Here is a 12,282-nt window from a genome sequence, read left to right on the forward strand (position 1 = left end):
CATCTCTCCCCCAGCCCGGTCTGCTGCCAGGAAGAGAGGGGTGGTGGCCATGTGCAACCACGGGGGAAGTTCTCCTGCTGTTTAATGAGGGTCGGCTTGCCCTGCAAGGAGGGCCTGGCCCAAACATCTGTCTCATCAAAAGGGTTCACGTCTTGGAGACGAGGCTTCTGTGGGTGACCATTCCCTGGCCTTCCTTGCTCCTAGAAGCCACCCTACTAATGTGCTCAAAGAGGCATAACTGCTGCCGGCTCCCCAGTGTCTGGGGAGCACGGCCAGGTTTGAGGGTGAGGAAGGGAGGAGATGGAAGAGCCCTTTGAGTCCTCAGCCTTTTTGCTAGGCTTCCTGTCCCAGGTAAGATTGAATTGTGACTCATCTGGTTTAGAATGTTTTGTTAGCCAATCCCTGTGTTGCTTTTAAAACCTCCAAAATTTCAAGAAAATAGCCCTAAGGGAACCTGGGGAGAATTGCCACACCTTAGGCCTCTGCTTACTGGGGAGAGCTGCTGAGCCAAAGAACACATTCCAGGCTTGGAGTCTTCCTATTGGTGACTGACTTGAAGGCATAGATGTTTTTGCAGAAAATAATATAAAGCATTAATGGTTTACACCAGAAGGATTAAAGACATGATTTAAGGCTGTATCTGACTTATAGAGCCATACAGATCTCTGACCATATTCTGCCATGACATCCTTCAGCTGTTTCGAAGTTGTGGTTTCACATTTTTGCATCTCAGTTTCCTCATCTGCCAGCCGATTAATCACCCTGTTGTGAACTTCGTAACAGGCAGTGTTTTATCTTCTCTGATGCTTGGTACATTGGCAATCAATGGCAGCCAATTAGCAGATTTTAAGAAAAGTGCATCAGAGTGTGATTTTGGTACCCTGGGTATTGTATATATGTTTATCGGAACTAGGGAAGGGAAGGGGAACATCAAAATGGAGATGCAAAGGGTAAAAGGAGAACCAATGCAACAATAATACTTAGAAGACAATATGCTGTAAACCAACTGTACAACTCTGGGCAGGGGAGGGAGTTGGGGATGGGGGAAGAAAAATGAGGGAGGAGGGAACAAGTTTGATAAGAAATGTACTCACTGCCTTAAATATGAAACTGTAACACCTGTGTACATCAGTTTGACAATAAATCAATTATTTAATTTTAAAAATGACTAACACATTTGGTTCCTATATAAAAAAAGAAAAGTACATCAGAGAAGGAGCTACCATTATTCTTTGGGATCAGTTTTGTCCATTTATAACTGAGTGCTATTTCTTGATAACAGTGGCAGATGTGATGTAGCTTGGCTAATACAAGGAGCCTTGGTATTTGCTGCAGTGTAGCTGAAGAATTGTGGTGTTCTCTTAGCCAGGCGCTGGTGGCTCACACCTGTAATCTTAGCTGCTCAGGAGGCTGAGATTTGAAGACCTTAGTTTGAATGCAGCCCAGGCAGGACAGACTGTGAGACTCTTATTTCCAATGAACCAGCAAAAAGATGGAAGTGAAAGTGTGGTCAAGTGGTAGAGCACAGGCAAAGGAAATAAGGATACTAATAATACCAACCTTGCAGGTATGTATGGGGTGGTGGGTAAATGTGATTGCATAGATATACCACAGAAGATAATACTGAGGACCAAAGCAAATTTTTTAAAAAAGTAATGACGACTTAAGCATGGTTTAAATCCCAGATACTACCCATCCCTTTCTCTTCCATTCAGTAAAAGTAATTTGGAAAATAATATTGCTATATGAATACTCTTAAATCTGTCCATATATAGTTCAAAACTTGTTTAGACACAGATTTGGTAATCATCACAACAGATTATCTATGACTAACCTCCTAACAGATAACCTTTCAAAGTAGGTGCGTAGTACATTTTCTTTGAGGCTATGCAAAAGTCTGTATTTGCTCCTTTTGGCTGCTGTAACAAATTACCACAAATGTACATATACACAATGGAATTTTATGCCTCTATCAGAAAGAATGACATTGCCCCATTTGTAAGGAAATGGAAGGACTTGGAAAAAATTATACTAAGTGAAGTGAGCCAGACCCAAAGAAACATGGACTCTATGGTCTCCCTTATTGGGAATAATTAGCACAGGTTTAGGCAAGTCACAGCAGAGGATCACAAGAGCCCAATAGCTATACCCTTATGATCACATAAGATGATGCTAAGTGAAATGAACTCCATTTTATGGAAATGATTGTTATTTCACAGTTGTAACTACTTTCAACATCCCATGTGTATCTGTAGCTTCTACTATTGATGATGTTCTTGTATCACCTTCTTGTGATTGTGTCTACACTATCTCTGTCATCTTATCTGAGTATATTGGAAACCGTGTATACTGGTATTAGAACTAGGAAATTGAAAGGGAATACCAAAATTGAGAGACATAGGGTAAAAAAAGAGAAACAACTACAAAAGCAATACTTGCAAAACTGTTTGGTGTAAGTGAACTGAACACCTGGGGGGGGAAGGGTAAGGGGGAGGGGGGAGGGAGGTATGAGGGACAAGGTAACAAACAGTACAAGAAATGTATCCAATGCCTAACATATGAAACTGTAACCTCCCTGTACATCAGTTTTATAATAAAAACTTTAAAAAAATTACCACAAATGTAGTGATTTAGGCCAACACAGGCGTATTGTCTTATAGTGCTAGAGGTCAGAAGGCCAAAGTGTGTCTTGATGAGCTAAAATCATGATGTTAACAGGGATGCAGGCTTTCTGGGAGTTCCAGAGAGAATCAGTCTTTGTTTTAAACACCTTTGGCAGGTTGTTTCATTCCCTGTGAAGGTGGATGACCCCCATCCATCTTCAAAGCCAGTCATGGAGGTTCAATCTTTTTCTCATTGCTAGCTCTCTGATGCTGCCTCTTCTCCCTTCCTTTCCCATTTAAAGTCCTTCATGATTCTTTTGGTTTACCTCAGTGATCCAGAATAATCTCCTGTTATAAATTTAGGTGATTACTAACAGCCTAATTCCATTTCCAATCAATTTCCATTTACCAAGAAATGGAATATATCCAGAAGTTCCTCTAAGATGTAGATACTTTAGTATGTTGGGAGGGGGTCATTATTTTAGCTACCACATTGGACATTCTTGAATCTATCAAAATGAAATTTATTTATGCACACATATCATTGCTTTTATTAGTATGTGAAGAACTTCACAACTGGTACTAATTACCTATGATTAGTACTAGTGAGCACCCAAGAAGTAAGAAAAGACAGAACAATTTGGTATTTTTTTAATTCAAAAAACTTCACTTAAAGAACAATCATCTTGAGATTACAATGGTAAGGTTTTTTGTTTTTGTTGTGTTTTTTTTTAAATTTAGCTAGTACTCGTATTTGAACTCAGGACCTTGCATACATGGCTTGCGTGTTCAGTTGGGGCACTATCACTTGAGCCATGCCTATAGCCCAGGTTTTTGCTGGATAGCTTGGAGATCAAGTGAGGGCTTCTCTGCCCAGGCTAGCTCTGAAACTTGATTTTTTGCATCTCAGTCTCCTAAGTAGCTAGGATTACAGGCATGAACCACTTGTGGGTGGCTGATGACAGCCTTTTATTTTTAAGAGTCTTGGGGAATATAATTCAGCAGGTGATGACCTCTTAGGGAAGGAGATTTCAGTGGGATGGGAGCTGTTGTCTTCTCCAGGTGCTCTGCTGTTGCTTACAGCACCCAGCCCATGGAACTATCCACTTGGGCAGCTTGCTGGAATCCAGAGCACTGGGGTCAGAACCCTCCTGTGACATGGGCCCGCCTCTCTTCAGGCTTGTCATCCTTAGAGCTACAATGACAGGAAACCCACCTTGTCAAGTGAGGAGACTTGTAAACTGCTGTACAACTAGGAATGGCTGTTTCTTTTTTTTCTTTCTTTCTATTTTATTGTCAAAGTGATGTACAGAGAGGTTACAGTTTCATACGTTAGGCATTGGAGGAATGGCTGTTTCTATAACTGAAACTTAGAATCAACTTCTGGATCTTTCTCTAACTGTTTCTGTGTGAATAAAGAGAACATGAGAAGTCCCCGGGGCCATAATTAAGCATTTAGGGAACAGTGGTTAAAAAAGATATTGTTTTCCTCCCTAAAAAGGGAAAAACAAGAACACTTTCTTATTATACAAAATATTGGGTTTCATTATGACATTTCCATGCATGTGTACAATGTACTCAGATCATATTTACAGTGCCTCTTACCTTTCCCTGTCTTATTCCTCCCTCCTGCACCCCTTCACTGGAGTTCTCCTTTTATGCTTCTGTCTTTTAATTTCTTTATCTGTCTTTATACCTAGATTCCTCATGTGATATTTGCCTGAGTGTGCCTTATTTTGATTAGTACGATGATTGCCAGTTTTATGCATTTTCTGTCAAGCAGCATACATTTTATTCTTCTTTAAGGTTGAATAGTACTCTGTGAGGGTACACAGACCACATTTTCCTTATCCACACATCCATTTGTGGGCACCTATGCTGATTCCATAACTTGGCTATTGTGAATAGTGCCAAAAGAAACATGGTTGTGCAGCCGCCTGCCGTCTCTATTATATGCTGACCTACATTTGGGGCGGGGGTTGGGCAAAGGAGTGATATAGAAAATTTATAGGATAGTTCTATATTTCTTAAATTATGGTGAAATATGCACAGCATACATTTACTGTCTTAGCCATTTTAGATGTCCCATTTAGTAGTGTTAAGTACTTTCACATCACTGTACAATACATCTCTAGAACATTTTCATCTCGGAAAGCTGAAATGGTATACTTAATAGGTAGCAACTTTCAGTTCCCCATTGTTTCTGAAGCCTGGCCACCACCACCATGCTTTATGATGTTCCAGGTACACACACACACACACACACACACACACACACACACACACACACACACACATTCTGGCTGTGGAAAAACATGAGACTTCCCACTCTGTTAGGAAGGGCTTATGTGAATTTCCCACCTGTGCCCCCTCTGCATTCATGACCTCATCTGTCATGAGAAACTTGCTCCCAGCCCCATCCCAATACCCTGTCATAATAATACCTAAAACAAGGACCCTCTCAGGTCCTTGGTGATCCCACTGTGGGATTGAATATGATGATGCACCAAGTCTACCATCTTTGCAGCTTTGAAGCTTTGCAGCTTCATCTTTGCAGCTCTTCTTGGCCCAGTATTTTCTAGACAAACATCATTTTTACAAAATATGATTATTTTAAAAACCCTAAACAATAACAAAAGAAATGCATCTTTATCATCTTGGTTTGTTGTGTTTCCTTGAGCAAGTCACCTTCTTTTTCTTCTAGAAATGGGAGAGGATTATGCATGAGACAGTGGAGACTTTCATTAATACACAGAGGCATTATTCTCAAGAAATCAAACACGAGGTAACAAACAGTACAAGTAATATATCCAATGCCTAACATATGAAACTGTAACCTCTCTGTACATCAGTTTGATAATAAAAACTTGAAAAAAAATCAAACAAAGTCTTGGGCCAATTGAGGGCTTAGGACAGTGGTTGTATGTTTCTCATGGCTTGTGGCATCCTCCAGGGGGAGCAGCCCTTGATTTCCCAAACAGTAGAGCTTACTAGAGACCCTAGGGAGCACAGACCCCATGACCTGCCAGCACATTTTGCTGCCTGTCCTTCGCCTTGGCTCTCTGGGGAGGAGGTTGAGCTGCTCAAGGTCAAGCAAGTCTAGACACCAGACCACAATCCTGGCTCAGCTCTCCAGTTCCACTGTGAAGCTAGCTTTGCTACAGAGAAGAAAACTGAGATAATCCTTGGGCAAAAAGGCCTGATTAGGTGTTTGGATGCCTAGCCGGCCAGGGCTCAAGGACAAGGCTCGCTGAAGGTGAATGGCAGGGAGATTATTGTCTGGGAGTCCAGAGAGATGCAATCTCCTTGTCTTTCTGCCTCCAGTGTTGGTCAAGTCACTCTGAGTGGGAGGGTTCTTCTCTGTAAAATGAAAGGTTGTAAAATGAATGCTTAGAGACTTTCGTTCATTTGTTCAGTGTACATTTATTGAACACCAGCCCTATCTAGACACTGTTGAAAATATAATGATTTTTAAAAAAGCAATTAGCTTTTACCATGCTAGACATCAGCCTAAGGAATACCTATCTCTGTTTCTACCTCTGTCATCTCTATCTCTACCTCTGTCTCTCTATATTATAGATGAGAACATGTAGGCAAGGAAATTAAGTTCCATATCCATGCATACAGAGAAAATGAGGAATGACGTCAGGACTGAAATCTAGCACTCTCAAAGCTGTGTGCCCCACTGTTCAGATTTTTACCCTCAGGAAACTCACAGCCTGGTCACAATAATGATTATTTGCTTACTCATTTATTGGTGCTGGGATTGGACCTAGGACTTTGTGCATGCTGGCATGTGCTCTACCACCGAGCGACACCCTCAGGCCTGCATTTAAGTCTCATAATGAAGGCTCTGCGAGCCTATATAACAGCTTATAAGAGTGACACCATTGCTGCTTGGTTACTTCCTGGTCCTCCATGGATGACTTAGGGTGGCAGCCCAGAAACCAGCTGATACATTGGTCATCCTGGAGGTATCAGGAGGGAGAGATGGGAGAGTGTTTATCAACATCCCACAGCCTCCAGTGGACAGGGGCAGGGAGGTCACTCCCAGGTTATGGTTTCAGAGAACCACTCCAAGCCCCACTCATAGGTGAATGCCAACTATTCCTCTGTGGCTGCCAGAGTGTGACCAGCATGCAAGCCTCGCTCCTGAGGGGTGGCCTTCACCTAGAAGCCAGTGGCCTTCTAGACCTGCGCCTGACAGCAAGTTCTGAGGGACAGCCTGGAGTGCAGGCCCTGTGAATTTCGCACACAGCCTACAGAGCAGGTTGGAGAGCCAGGAATCTCTGCAGAGCCCCAGCCTCCCATTACACTGAGGATTTCAGCAAGGGTTTGGTTGAGCAAATGAACAGATAAATGATTGATGGGCAAATGGACAAATGAATAAATCAAAAACCAAAGGGAGAAATGAGAGATGGGTAAGAGCATGTTAGAGACCCTAGGCACAATCCCCAGCACCAAGGGAGGGGGAGGGGACAAGACCAAATCACAGCATCCAGAACTATCCCATTGGAGACACCAAAAGGGGGGACCCAGAGGGCAACTCCCAGAAGCCCTCTTCTGGAACCCTCTGGCAAAAGTGCCACTCACCTGCCCACTTGGCCTCTGGGATGGGATTAGAGTATTGGCATGCTGGTCCCCAAGTGAAGGAAGGGCCCTAAACCACTCCCTGCCCCCCCTGGGAAGCTACACTGAACTCCAAGTTAATTAAAGCCTCCACTCTGAGAAGAAGGGAATGTTCCATTTGGAAAATTTAGAAACAGCTGGTTAGTTTTACCCATTACTTTTGTGCTAACATCAGTGGAGCTCATTCAACTCTGTCTTTTTATGATGCTGTCCTTCCAGTGCTACCTGATAGCTACTAATTGCTGCAACCACATTTCTGAATTGCAAATTTTCTGCACTGATAAAAACTTTGATTGCCTGTCAGCTACACATAAGGAAAAGATCAGCAGTGCTAAATGAGGGGTTCCACGCTTGGATAATAATGCCTAATGAATTATTCAGGGAAGAATGCCTGAATGAAGCAAACAATTTGAAGGGTTACTAGCAGCCGTAACAGTTCAACAGGCAAAAGAACAAAAGTATCATCCTGTACACTACACTAATGATTAAAAAATGCGTATTAATTCTAGATTTGGAGAAAAAAGAAATGCCAATCTGATTTTAAAGGTTAATCATTATTTTCTCAGTAATGCTCTGATCTCCTGTGTGTGGGGGGAGGTAGAGAGAGGGGGAGAACCCTTTACCAATATTTTGGGATGTGTAATATTGTGACATAATAGAGTCATAGAATTTCACACACATCATTTAAATATTGTAAATTTCAAATTTCATTGGAAAAGATAACACACACACATACACACACACACACACACACACAAAACTAACAGTGTGACTGCAGAATGCTCGCTTGAGAGAACTTTGAACACTCATCCCCTAGCCAAGTACCCCCCTTCCTAGTAGAAATAGCAAAACGAAATAGGATGTATGTGATTAAACATATGCAAATACATATCATAATTAGTGACTCTTTCTGGCGGAATTTTGAATGTGTTTTACATCTTTTGCAAGTGCGCCGGTGATGCAAATGAAATATTCTTTAAAAGCTTCTGCCTATTGGGTCTGAAGCTCAAGAAAACAAACCAATAAATCAGGATTTAGCTTCTGTCCAATCCTGACACATTTTCTGCCTTCATAAAAAAATATATTTCTACCACCCCAAGTGCTAATTTGTTTTGACAGATGCTGTGAAGTTGCCAAATATGAGGGGGAGGGGGAGAGGAGAATCTTGGAAATCTTAATGCAAAATAGTATAATTAAAGATGTTAAAAAACAGGAACTTAGCTACTGTGATATTATGGGGTATTTGACTATGTAAAAATAGCTTTTCTGGGACATATGTAGAAATCTCAAAACAAATGTCTTCCTTAAAGATCATTTCAGAAAGCTGTGTCTTAGCACCCATCAAATTTTAAGAGTTTTTAGTTATGGAATATGTAACCAACCACTTAACAACCTCCATGGAATTAGTTTTCAGCTCAAAAGCAAGTGCAATTATTAGTCATCAATTAGTAATTTTCTTATAAAGATGTTCAGTGTCACGATAGCGCTCTGGGTTTGTGGCTGTGGCACTGCATGGTATCTGAGATGTTTGTCTTGAGAAGAGCTGACCATCTGCCAGTGTCTGGGCACTCACAGATGACTGTTTACCCCAGGACTGTGACTTCCGGTGTTTCTGTCACTGTCTCTTCGAAAGCAAAGCCAGGTTGATAAATACATTCAAGGCACAATTTAAAAAGCATTTCACTGACTAGTTCCCACCCATGATACCATCAGACAGCTTTGGTTGGTAACACATTTCATAGTGTTGAAAATGCAAACACCCTTTCTTGAGTGTTTATGTAACAGCCCTGCAATTCTTCAGTGACATTTCCAGGCACTGGGAGTCTTGTTAAGAAATGGCATTTGGCATAAATCAGGCAGAAAGGCAGGGCTGGCACTGGGATTTTTCAGCCTAAGGTTATAGGCTGAGAAATCTATCGAAGATGGAACTCACTATAAGAGGTATTGAAAGAGAGCAGAGCAAAGCCAACCAGTGAATTATACTTGAGTGCCAAAAAAATTGAACCTAGAAAGAAAACCAAACAAAACCAAGTGCTCTACCTTTTTTCCAGTCATAGCAAAATTAGATTATCTGGTGGCAAGTCTGTCAGCTTTCTAGGAAGGTCATGAACACCTCACTTAAAACAAGAGCCATCTGAGTGGATCCTAGGACCTTTTCCTATGCGATGATAGATAGTAGAAGGAGAAGCTGGTAGATGGAACAGCTACTAACATTTATTCTTCTCCATGAGGTATACTGCTTGGTATTTTACACCCTTGAATATTCACACCAGTCTATGAAATAAGATGGAATCATTTTCCCCTATTTTACAGACAGAAAAAAAAATAAGATGCTCCAAGAAGTTTATTTATTGGCCCAGAATGATGAGACATGCTTATAATCCCATCTACTCAGCTGGGCAAGGCAAGAGGATCAAAAGTTTAAGGTCATTTCTGGAAAAGTTAGTAAAACTTTATATCCAATAATAATAAGGGTCTGGGTCCATGGTCAAGCAGTAGAGTACAAACTTAGCATGAACAAGGCTCTGAATTTGATTCCCAGTACAGCAAATAAAAATATATAGTTAAATTGCCTGTCCAAGGCCACACAAAGATAAGATTAGTAGTAGCAACCCAACCTGCCTACAGTGTCTATAGTAAGCAGTTATCAACCAGATTAATAGCAACCAGTGTCTACCCTACAGACTTGATCACTCAGCGGGATCGCTAAGGTCATAGAGGGGGCTGGTTGAACTGAAGAAAACTCAGAGATCATGAGAAGCTTTTGTTTTGCAGAGAGGAAATAGGAGCTCAGAGATATAGAGAGGACAGCCCAAATCACATTGGCACCTGGTGCCCTTTCCTTTATGCCTTAAGCTATCCCAGAAGAGCCCAATGGGTATAGATCCTGATCAGTCTTCCCCAAGTGGCCCTTTCAGGATTTCCTGGGCTTTGTGCATCCTTGTCTGGGGCTTCTATGCTTCCTCCCATAGTCCCAGCACTCCCAGGGCTCTGGAGAGCCCTGAGACCCACTGTGGGCCTTGAATCACCCTTGACTCTCCTCAAATAGCCTTGTGAAACTACAGGCATCCTGAGGATCACAGTGGCCTGACTCATGGAAGGGTACACCTTATTCCTGGCTCTCTGGAAGTGGTGGTATCATAGTCTTCATTCTCAGAACAAAGCAAGAATATATGTGCTTCCCCATGGTTTTACCCCTGATGTCACTGTAACTGATTTTGGTACCCTGGGTATTGTATATGTGTTTATTGGAACTAGGGAAGGGAAGGGAAACATCAAAATGGAGAGACAAAGGGTAAAAGGTGAACCAATGCAACAGCAATACTTAGAAGACAATATGCCGTAAACCAACTGCACAACTCGGGGAGGGAATTGGGGAAGGTGGAAGAAAAATGAGTTAACAAGTTTGATAAGAAATGTACTCAATATCTTATGTGTGTAATTGTAACCCCTCTGTACATCACTTTGACAATAAATTAATTAATTAATTAAACAAAGAATATATGTGCTAACCCATGGGGATAGGTTGGGGTTTGCTACCACCTTGCAGGAAGCTTGCTCAACAGTGGAAGGGGCAGCAGAACTGGGAAGGTGGCTTGTGTAGGAAGACCTTGGACTTCAGTCTGCAGTCATGGTCTGATACCTGGTCACTGTACCACTGGCTTCTTTGAGCTGTCATTTCCCCAATGTAAATGAATAGGCTAATGGCTGATTCAATCCTAGTCTTCCAGATGCTTTATGTTTTGAATCAAGAATCGTTCAGGTCTGGAGAAGTGGAAGAGGTTTAGCACTTTCTGGCATTTGGGATACTCAGGGCAGTCTTTGTGTCAATTAGAAATTCCAGAAGGAAAAGCAAAATGGGAGCCTATGAAATACTTTCCATGTTCTTTAAGAGCTTTCAAGGCATCCTTGGACTGTACCCACCGGGATGAGTTATCTAGGACAGTTTGCGTCAGTGCCCTGAGCTGTAAAATGGGGGTCTCAGGAGCTAATGGAGCACTCAGAGCTTTCGGAATAAAACTAAGTCAAATGAGACCCCAAATCTATTTCAAAATGTAAATGAAAAAATATGCCTTATTTTAGACAGGTTTAATTTTTGGACTTCTGTGCTAGTAATGGTGTGGGGGTGATAAGGAGAGAGGGAGAGGGGCAGGGACAAAGAAGCCAAAAGAGTCAGAACCAGAGATTACAGCACACCTATAATATAATATTAGATACTCAGGAGGCTAAAACCTGGAGGAAGGATCATGGTTCAAAGCAAGTGAGGACAGGAAAGTCTGTAAGACTCCATCTCTAGTTAACCAGTAAAAAACTGCACTGTATATATGACTCAGGTGATACCAAGTGCGTGTGAGGTCCTGAGTTCAAACCCAGATACTAGCAAAAAAAGAGTAGGAGGCTGAAGGAAGCTAAGCCCACTAAAGCACCTTTGAATTCTTCTTTTCCCCTCACTAATACAACTGAGTTACTGGATTCCTTTAGTTCTTTTATAAAGCTCATCAATCCAGGAGCACGGTTGGGCTATGGAAGATTTCCACTGTTCAACCTCCCAGGACCACCTTACTCTTTCCTGCTCCAAATGTGTATCTAGCAAAGCCAGAAGGCACTGGAAGAGGTTGGGCAGTCATCTGATAAAATGGATTGCCGTCCACTTAGTCTATTCTGAGTCTAGAAGGTCTTGAACCTCAGCGTGGCAAGTAAATTAACCCTGTGCTCTCCTGACCCTTTAGCCCTCTAGGCAAACTACAAATCAAATGGAATCTGCATCTCACCCATGAGTGGCACAGCTGTCATTCCACGATTCTTCACTCCTGAGCTAGGGTTCTCTGGAGAAAACATAACAAGCAGGGGTTGGGGGAGGGAGGTCAGGGGAGCCCCGGTATGGAGTATCTTCAGCAATACAACCACCTCAGAAGCTATACATGTACCATGCATGTTTGTTTCTGGGCAAATAACAAGACTTTTAAAAAATTGTGTAAAGAAGGATTATGTTAAAGCACAGGATGAGGAGTGGAGAGCATCAACACTCAGGTGGCCACTTTCCTCAGAA

This window comes from Perognathus longimembris, chromosome 13 (genome assembly GCF_023159225.1).
Source record: "Perognathus longimembris pacificus isolate PPM17 chromosome 13, ASM2315922v1, whole genome shotgun sequence".
Lineage (NCBI taxonomy): Eukaryota > Metazoa > Chordata > Mammalia > Rodentia > Heteromyidae > Perognathus > Perognathus longimembris.